The sequence below is a fragment of the Dioscorea cayenensis genome, chromosome 14 (assembly GCF_009730915.1).
Source record: "Dioscorea cayenensis subsp. rotundata cultivar TDr96_F1 chromosome 14, TDr96_F1_v2_PseudoChromosome.rev07_lg8_w22 25.fasta, whole genome shotgun sequence".
Classification (NCBI taxonomy): domain Eukaryota; kingdom Viridiplantae; phylum Streptophyta; class Magnoliopsida; order Dioscoreales; family Dioscoreaceae; genus Dioscorea; species Dioscorea cayenensis.
Genome location: NC_052484.1, coordinates 10,343,890 through 10,354,391, shown reverse-complemented (window position 1 = coordinate 10,354,391; position 10,502 = coordinate 10,343,890). Strand labels below are relative to the sequence as shown.

At 36.2% G+C, this 10,502-nt stretch overlaps 1 pseudogene; it reads left to right on the top strand.

The window, feature by feature from the left end:
* The first annotated feature begins 1,244 nt into the window (after positions 1–1,244).
* On the top strand, positions 1,245–9,490 carry LOC120276111 (annotated as a pseudogene).
* Positions 9,491–10,502: the final 1,012 nt, after the last annotated feature.

Here is a 10,502-nt window from a genome sequence, read left to right as displayed (position 1 = left end):
TAAATAAATAAAAATATTATTTAAAAAATAATAAATCAAAATTTTCAAAATTGGAAATTAATTTTTTTAAAAAAAATTGGATTGACCTTATCCTATTGTGGTTGTGATTCCAGGGAGGTTGGGATAAGAACGAGAAGATCTAAGATAAGAATGAAGGAAAAAAATTCTTTTAAAAAGGGGATGAACTAAGGAAAAAAAAATATAATATAATATAAAAAAATATTTCAAACTTCAAATTTTGAATTTCAAATATATATATATATATAAATGTAAATAATAATAATAATAAAATTTTAAAAAATAAAATAAAAATAAAATAAAATAATTAATAAAAAATAATAAAAAATAATGAAAAAACATATAAATAATAAAAAAATTTAAATTTAAATTTAAATTTGATCGTATCTATTGTTGTGATCTTATGGGAAGGGATCGGGATATGGATGGGAGGGATCTCTTTTAAAAGAGAGGAAGAAGGAAAGAACAAAAAAAAAGAAGGGAGAGAAAAAATTTGAAAACAAAATTTTGAGGAAAGAAGAGGAAGAAAGGTACAGATCTCTCTCTCCCCGTATTCATATATATATATAAACTCTCGTTGCTGCTCACCGTTGCCTATCGTCGCTGCGCCGTCGCCGTTGCTACCGCTCGTCGCTGTTGCTGCACTACTGTTGCATGCTTGAGTGGCTGAAATAATGCCACCAAGCATGCTGTCCGCTCATCACTGCTACTTGCCGTTGCCGTTGCTGCCGCTCGTCAGTGCTACTGTTGCTATACCGTCGTTGCTGCTTGAGTGGCTAAAATAATGTCGCCAAGCATGCTGTCTGCCGCTCACCGCTGCTACTGCTACTGCTTGCCGCAGCTGGTGCCTACCATTGCTTCCATCATTATCTGCCATCATCACCGTCACCATAATTGCTGCCAGTTGAGAGGAGACTAAAAAAAATAGAGCGAAAAGAAGGAGGAGGAAGCCGGGGGAGGACCGGCCAAAACAATAAAAAATAATAAAAAAATAAAAAGAAAGAAAGAAGATTTAAAAAAAAAAGAAGAGAAAAAAAAGACAAGAGAATGAAAAAAGAAGAAGAAGAGAACAAAAGGTTGCCGCCGCGGTTGCCTTGATGCCGCTGGTGCTGGCCCAAACCTTCGTCTCGGCACTGATGTCTGTGTCTTCTTTTTCCTATCTTCCACTGTTCTTTCTCTCGCAGAGCTTCTTCCCTCGCTTCCGTTGCTTGAGAGCGAAGGGAGCCATGTCGTTGACGGGCATGGAGATGTCGGAGGAGGTCTGGCTCACTCGCCTCACCCACGCAATGAGTACCGAGACCAAGGAGATCATGGGACTTCTCCTCAGGGACATCAAATATTCAAATGGTGGTAATGCAATTGCTTTAATCTGGGGTGTCTCCCCACAGATGCGGTCTAATCTTCGCAAAGACCGAGTGAAGACTAATCCTGAATTGTTGGTTGCAGCATCTCTACAAGCTGAGAAGATGACACTGACAACAGGAAGAACAACACAAGTGATTGGATGGTACCACCCTCATCCTCATATCACTATACTTCCATCTCATGTAGATGTTCGTACATAAGCAATGTATCAATTGCTGGATGCTGGTTCTATTAGGCTGATATTTTCTTGCTTTAGTGAGGATGCACAAAAGTTGGGAGGATTCAGGTTATTGCATTTCAATCCCTGAACAGAAAAAAGATGTATGTTACACCTTTTAGCACCAGTTCAAGTATAGAGGACATTGCAGATTCAAGAGAGACCAAAGCTATTGTTGATGAGCTAAGAAGAAGATGAATAGTTGAGGAACAATCGGAATCCCAAAGCTCACAAGTTTCTCGTCACTCAAAGACAAGAAAGTTCACAGCTCAAAACCAAGCACTCACTATCTTTTCATTCACCAGCCAAACATTATAACATACTACAACATATAGAAAATTACAAACATAGCCCTTGACTTAAAATTCCAACAAAAGCTCTCCCTACCTCGAACTTGAAACAAAATCTAATCTAAAGCAATCCTAACCCTCCATTATTTCACACACATAAACTAAATGAACTAGACTTTAAAACCTGCAAACATACATTCAAACATTCACATACTATTCATCATCTTCACTGCATTTCTTCATCTCCAAAGTCTTCATTCAACTAACAAACTCTCCCTTGATTGAAGACTACATACTTCCAAAAGATCTCTGAATTTGCAATGATGTTGAACATATAAACATTTTGTGAAAATATCAACTTGCTGATCATTGGATCTGCAGAAATTTATACTTACCACTTTGTCTTTCACCAGCTCTCTAATGAAGTGAAACTTTACATCAACATGCTTGGTTCTCCCATGAAGTGTTGTGTTCTTGGCTATAGCAATGCAGTACTTATTATCACACCACATTGAAACTAAATTTTCCCATTGAAGTCCAAAATCAAAAAGAATCCTCTTCATCCACACTGCATGACAACAAGCTGCACATAAAGAGATATACTCTGCCTCTGTAGTTGATAATGCAACAACATCTTGCTTCTTTGATGCCCAACACACAGCTCCAGAACCAAAATTGAACACATAACCTGAAGTGCTTTTGTATCTCTAACATCACCACACCAATCACTGTCTGCATATCCCTCTAACACAAACTCAACCTCTCCACTATAATATATTCCAAAATCTAATGTTCCAGAAACATACCTGAGAACATCCCTTGCTGCTGCAAATTGAATTTTGATAGGTCTTGACATGAATCTAGACAATAAACTCACTGTAAACATCAGATCTGGCCTTGAGTGAGATAAGTACAGCAACTTTCCAATCAAACATCTATAAATTGTGGCATTTGCTTCTTCTGACTTCTCAAACAATTGTTGCTTTGTACTATGACTCATTGGTGTAGAGACAGGTTTACAACCTTGCATATTATACACTTTCAATAAGTCTTCTGCATACTTTCTTTGAGATAAGTGAATTCCACCTTCATCTTGCTTGATTTCAAAACCCAAAAAATAATTCATGAGTCCCAAGTCATTCATTTCAAACACATTCTCCATATCTTGCTTGAACTTCCTAACTGCCTTCAATGAAAACCCCATATATATCAGATCATCCACATAAACACACACCACAAGTAGATCTCCATGTTCTGTAACCTTTTTATACAAAGTGTGTTCAATTTGACTTCTCTGAAATTTCTGTGACTGAAACCATGAAATCCAATTTTTCATACCAAGCTCTTGGAGCTTGTTTCAATCCATACAAGGCTTTAATTAATTTAAACACCATCTTCTCTTTGCCTGGAATCTCAAATCCCCTTGGTTGTGCCACATAGACCTCCCCTTCTATTTCTCCATTAAGAAAGGCAGATTTCGCATCTAATAGGTAGGCTGGCCAATGTTTATAAGCTGCAATTGCTAGAAAAATTCTTACTGTCTCTAGTCTTGCCACAGGTGAGAAGACCTCTTCATAATCCACTCCATGCTCTTGAACATAGCCCTTAGCAACCAACCTAGCCTTGTATTTGTCAATTGCTCTATTTGGTTTGTATTTGGTCTTATAGACCCATTTTAGGCCAATTACCTTTCTTTATGGTGGTAATTTAGTCAATCTCCAAGTCCCATTTTTTTTAATAGCTTGCATTTCCACTTCCATAGCCTTTTGCCAATGTACATAATTTGTTGCTTCTTCATAAGTAATTGGATCTATCACTGCTAATGCAAATGTACAGCTCTCATATATATCTTTAAGAGATCTCACCCTCTGACATGGAGAATCATCAATATTGAACTGTCTGATTTGAGTAGCTTGTAGACCTTCTGATGGTACACTTGCAACATTTTCATTGCTTGACACAATATTGGGAACTGAAACAACTGGCTAATTATTGCCTGAAATCCCAACTGACACAGATCTTCCTTGCATTTCAGATTGAAAAATTATTTTCTTTGATTCAGCCTCATCTAATTCCTAATTCCAGCAATCATTTTCAGCAAAATACACATCTCTGCTAACAAACATTTTTCCAGTACTTGGAATGTATATTCTGTAAGCCTTTACATTCAAACAATACCCAACAAAAACTCCTCTTTGAGCCCTCTCATCAAGCTTCTGCAATTTTTGAGGCATCATTTGTGTAAAAGCCACACAACCAAATGTTTTCAAATGACTTAATTTTGGTTTAATTCCAACCCAAACTTCATGAGGAGTCTTTCCATGTACAACATGTGTTGGAGAAATATTGGACAAATATGTAGCTGTCATCACTGCTTCTACCCAGAATTTCAAAGGCATTTGCTTGGCTTTCATCATGCTTCTTGCCTTCTCAATTAAGGTTCTATTCTTCCTCTTAGCAATCCCATTTTGCTGTGGAGAATAGGGTGCTGTGAGCTCATGTTTGATGCCAAAATTTCTACAAAATATGATAAATTCTCTTGATAGAAATTCCCCTCCTCGATCAGTCCTGAGGATCTTCAATTTATTACCAGATTGTCTCTCCACTAGAGCCAAAAATTCTTTGAAATGAAGAAACACTTCATGCTTGTGTTTTAAAACATAAGCCCATACCATCCTTGAATAATCATCAACAAATACGAAAAAGTATTTGTTTCCTCCCACAGACTTAATTTGCATAGGCTCACACACATCAGCATAGACAGGATGTAATAACTATTTAGCTCTCCAAGATTTTCCTCCAGTAAATGGTTTCCTAGTCATCTTACCATACACACAAGCTTCACAATTTTTGAATTTCTCCATACTAGGCAAACCAATTACCATCTCCTGCTGCTTAAGTAATTTTAAACCCTGAAAATTCAAGTGACCAAACCTCTGATGCCATAGCAATGATAAATCATCTTCCTTTACTGCCACATTTGCAACATCAGCTGAAGAAAACTCAATTGGATACAAATTACTACCATTTTTTTTCACAGTCATTACTTTAACACCTGTTGTAGAATTCACTATGTCGCACTCCTCTTTGAAATTAACTTCATAACCATTGTCAGTTAACTGACCAATGCTTAATAAATTATGAGCAAGCTTTGGCACATAATATACATCATGGATCAACTTAGTTGCTTCACCTTGAACTGTTACTGCCACTGCACCTTTGCTAGACACATCTACCTCTTGATCATTTCCTAGCTTGACAGCATGCGTAAGAGACTCATCCAATTCTTCAAATAGATTTCTTCTACCTGTCATGTGATGTGAACTACAACTGTCCAAAAGCCAAACAGAATTATTAAGTACTTCAGTATCCTCATGCACCATAAATAGATTGCCAAATTCACTTGAAGCTTTATTCATATCAGAACTAGAACCAGAACCTCTGTCTTGACTTCTGTCTTGATTTTTATTTTGAGACCAGCAGTAAGACTTCATGTGACCAAATTTTCCACAATTGAAACACTGTATGTTCTGAAAATTTCCTCTACCAGATCTTCGATCATAAGGTGGTCTCATAAACTGCCTTTAACCTCTTCCAAATTGTTGTTGTCTTGGAGTAAATTGTTGCTGAGTTTCAAAAAAATTACCCCTGGTCGTTCCAACAATTCTTCCTCTTCCTCTGAAATTTCTTCCTCTATAGCTAACTTCACCACCAGATGACTCTCCCTTCATATAAAAAGCCTTGTCTTCAGATTAATCACTGAATCTGTTGAATCTAGCTTCATGAGCTTGTAGACTTCCACTCAATTCATTCAAAGATAATTTTGATACATCCCTTGCCTCTTCAATAGAAGTAATCACATGATTAAATCTTTATGTCATGCTTCTCATAACTTTAGGTACAACCTCTTCATCAGTGACCTCAAAACCAAGGCCTTTGATTTGATTAACAATAGCCAAAACTTGTGTAATATACTGCTGCACAGTTTCTTCTTCCTTCATCTGTAGCACCTCAAACTTTTGCCTCAATGTCTGCCTTCTAACTGACATCATCTTAGTAGAACCCATAAATTCTTGTTTAATGTGCTGCCAAGCTTCTTTAGTAGTAGTGAATCTAACAATCCTGTTAAAGATAGACTCATCCACAGCTTGATGAATCAAATACAAAGCTTTGGCATCCTTCTCCTTCCTCTCCATCTTCTCAGTATCTGTACCTTCTTTAGGAACACCTTCTTCAACAATACTCCACAAATTCTGAGATTTGAAGAGAGTTGACATCTTCACACTCTATCTATCATAGTTTTCTCCCTTGAAAAAAGGCACTGAAGTTTGTATCATGTCAGGAGTCGGTGTAGAGCTTGAAGCCATATGATCTTCTTCTTCTCAAACAAAGATCTCACACAAAACATAGAGAACTCCTCAAAGCACACTACTAACACTCTCTTAAACTTTCTATCAAGCTCTCTAACAAGCTCTGATACCACTGTTGATGAGCTAAGAAGAAGATGAACAGTTGAGGAACAATCTGAATCCCAAAGCTCACAAGTTTCTCATCACTCAAAGACAAGAAAGTTCACAGCTCAAAACCAAGCACTCACTCTCTTTTCATTCACCAGCCAAACATTATAACATACTACAACATATAGAAAATTACAAACATAGCCCTTGATTTAAAATTCCAACAAAAGCTCTCCCTGCCTCGAACTTGAAACACAATCTAATCTAAAGCAATCCTAACCCTCCATTATTTCACACACACAAACTAAATGAACCAGACTTTAAAACCTGCAAACATAAAACCTGCAAACATACATTCAAACATTCACATGCTATTCATCATCTTCACTAAATTTCTTCAGCTCCAAAGTATTCAATTAACTAACAGCTATAAAGGTTGGGGAAGGATCTTCAGCTTTGGAGAATTCTTATTCTCATTTGGACATTAATTATTCAGGGAAGCAAAGAGATAGAGGAAATTCTCTTCTAGCGTATGTAGGTGATGGCACATTTGACACAATAGCTGATACAGATTCTATGGACATGACACCAAGCATGCAGGAAGCTTTGCACTGATCAAATCTAGAAGTAAGTGGTACAGAGTATGTTAGGAAGGAAGTACCACTCAAAGTTGTGCCAGCAATTCCACTGCTAAAGCTCGAACATCCTTTAAATTCATTCACAGATTTGCAAGAAGAATTGTTCAAAGAGGACCAAGCAGCATATAAAGAAGCTGTAATATCTGTTACTTGTGGATGCCGACCAAGTTGAACGGAGACAAGCTGGAGACCTTTGACTTTGACCAAGCATGTTTGGGAGCCCACCAACTTCTCTTGATTACCCTTAATTTGTGGATCTGGTCAGGTTACTGTGTGATGAATTATTGGTGTATTTGTTTAAACTAGAGTGGAAGGCTACTTCTTCTTCAATAAAAAACTCCTTCTCTTCATTCTCTTTCTTTAAGCCAGACTTATTATTAAGAGTTTTGACGACTGAAAGCAACCTTCTCCGGCAACTCTTTGGCTAGTGTAGATGTAGGTGCCTTGCTTTGTGAGTTATATTTGGTTCTTGAATCTTGGTTGTCTATCTAAAGTTTTCCTAGCCTCTTAATTAGGGAGATAATCCTTCTTGAATTTTGTGTTTGTTCTTATGTTATACCTAGTATTAAGCTTATTCTTTGTCTTGATTAAGCTTTGTTTAATTTTAGCATGTTAAGTCTCAGATTTAATTTGAGTTGGTCTTTCATGGCATGGAGTGTAATTGTCATTTTGAATTATTATATGTGTATGTTGTAACTTAGAGAATGATGGATACTTTAACCTTATTATTTTTTGTTTTGATTTTATTTATATCCCTTGATTCTGTAAGCATGCTATTTAGCAACCTGAGAGCATGTTTGATTCTTTGTTAATTTAGTTCACCTTGTATTCTTATGTATCCTTGCTACATTATTTATATTTTTGGCCAATGTTTTGGTTGGGTTTTTAAAGTTGTTATCTTATAGGTTTATTTGTGTAAGTTTATTTGTGTGGGTATATATATATATATATATATATATATCAATGGAAGCATGCATTTCAATTTTTCTTTAAGAATCATGTTGTGTTGGATTTAAAAGCCTGCAAAGCATGTTTCCCTGAATTGAATTATTTAGATTAATTTTTGTGTATGCTTGTAGATTTAAATGTATATTCAGGATCATATGTTATGTGCAGGTGTTATTCTTTTAAAGCTTTCATGGGGAATTTTTGTGAGAACATTTAAACATGCTTCTTTTAATGTGCATGGTTGTTCTTTTGTCATGCTAGCTTTGAAATCTTTTAGTTGTTGAATTAGCTCGAGCTACAGTTGTAAGTTAGGCCCGGCCCAAAATTTATAACCTAAGTTAGATTATTCTGTTTGGGTAGATCTGTAGCGAGCTGTAGTTCGCAGGACTTGGTGAACCCAACTCTGTAGCTCGGAGCCAGGTAGGCTCTCGCACTGTATAATTCCGTATTTCTTGCAATAATTATTATTTAATTATTGCATTGTTTAGTAATTTCATTTATTTATTTATTTATTTATTTTATTAATGCATTATTTATTCGGTATCTCCTTTGTCTATATTTCGAATTTCTGTAGGTTTTTAGTACATCTCCAATTCTGGCTCACCCAGCTAGGAGGAGCAAGTCCTAGCCATGTGCACATGTTTTTCTGTAGTAGCACTACCGGACATGCGTGCCCGTTTTGACTGCGGTCGAAGATCCAGCTCCGGCTGTTGATATTCTGTTCTGTTCTGACTTCACAGTCGATGATCCAGCTTCGTGCTGTTGATTTCTGTTATCAGTCAGGGAGATGTACATGTCTATTTTCTGCGTGTTTTCTGTATTTTCTGATTATTTCTGTATTCTGACTGAATTATTAATTATTCTGCTATAACTGTATTATTTTGTTATTTTCTGTGATCCTACTGGGCCCTTGTGGCTCATGTACTCTGTGAATTTTCCTTTCACAGGAGAAGATCAAGCTTAGGATTAGGGGGTTGTTCTGGGGCTTCTTCTGTAGTTGTGGTCTTGTCAACACCTGTTCTTTGAGGTTGTGAACCTTGTGTGCTATTTTATTCTATACGAGTGAGACTTGTATCATGTTTGTGTATTTTGCATGTAAACTACTTGTGTACTATGTAGGACTGTCATAATCCATATCTGTATTATCCTTGTTTCTGTGACTCTATCTGTAGTCGATATTATTGTTTATGTTCTTCTTGTTAGGGTTGACTCTGACCAGGTCAATCTGAGGCCTTGCACCCAGTGGGGCCCAGTTCCATTTGATGCGGCCGATCTGTCAGTGGACCCGGATTGTTGGGCTGGGGCGTGACAGAAGCTATTTCACATAATATACAAGATGGGAAAATACACCCTCTTACTTTCATTCATCTCGATTCGGCCTACCAGGCCATACTGTGCAAGTTGATGGAATATTGTTTAAGCCCAGCGATAAGTGCACTACAAGACACTTTGAAGGAAAACGAAATTCGGTTATCCATTTTAATGAAGGAGGTCAAGTCATTGGAAATCGAAGGCCATGGCCGGGAGAACGAGTTAAAATTCGGTTATCCGTTTTGATTTGTCTACAGAGGTCCATAAGATGTGTCTATCCTGTATAACCTGATCCTTCCAGCCAGTGCACCATTATCACCGCTCTATTACCAGTTCATAAGGCTCTCTATGTGTTATGGATGATTTCATTTCAACCATTGAATGGGCATGCGTAATTATAAAAAAAATGTTAGAGCTTTTAAAAAGAAATGCCAATTATATAAATATTGGGGGGAGCATGGATACGTGCATGACATTAAAAAAAATAATAATAAAAAAATATATAATAATAAAAGAATGAGAGAAGCATGCATACGTGCATGAAATTAAAATAATAATAATAAAAAAAATAAAAAAAATATATAATAATAAAAGAATGAGAAAACATGCTCACATGCATAAAGGCGGGCCCGCCATATAAAGAAAACATAAAATGAGTGGATAGTTCCAGGCATTTTAGAAGAGAATATATATATATATATATATATGAATTGAGATAGCATGCACTCTCATGTCAAGTACAAAAGCTACATATTATTTGGCTTATGTGCTGGTTCTCGGTTAATTGCAATTTTCATATTTAAAATTTTTGGAGTTTATTAGTTGCTACCGTGAATCCAAGTAAGAGCAGTGAAAGCTTTAAAATATATTTTAATATACTCATTGAGGTTTTATTAAGCTTGGAAAGCAATTGGAATATGTCATCCTCCTTTTAGTATAAAAGAAAAATCTCAATTCACGTGGCTCATGCATGCATAAAAAAAAAATAATAAATAATAAATAATAAAAATAATAATAATAATAAATAATAAAAAAAAAGTTGATGATAATAATAATTTGAAAAGCGTGGCCCATCATATGAGAGAGACATAAGTATGGTATTTGAACAACGCTTCTTACGATTCAAGCAACACCATGGGTTAGTCAATGATTTAAATTCATATCCCAAAGGCAATGATAAATTTCAAAGTGATAACAAGATGCATATCACATACAACAACTAGCTAAGCATGCAACGCAGTAATAAGGCATAAGCAGT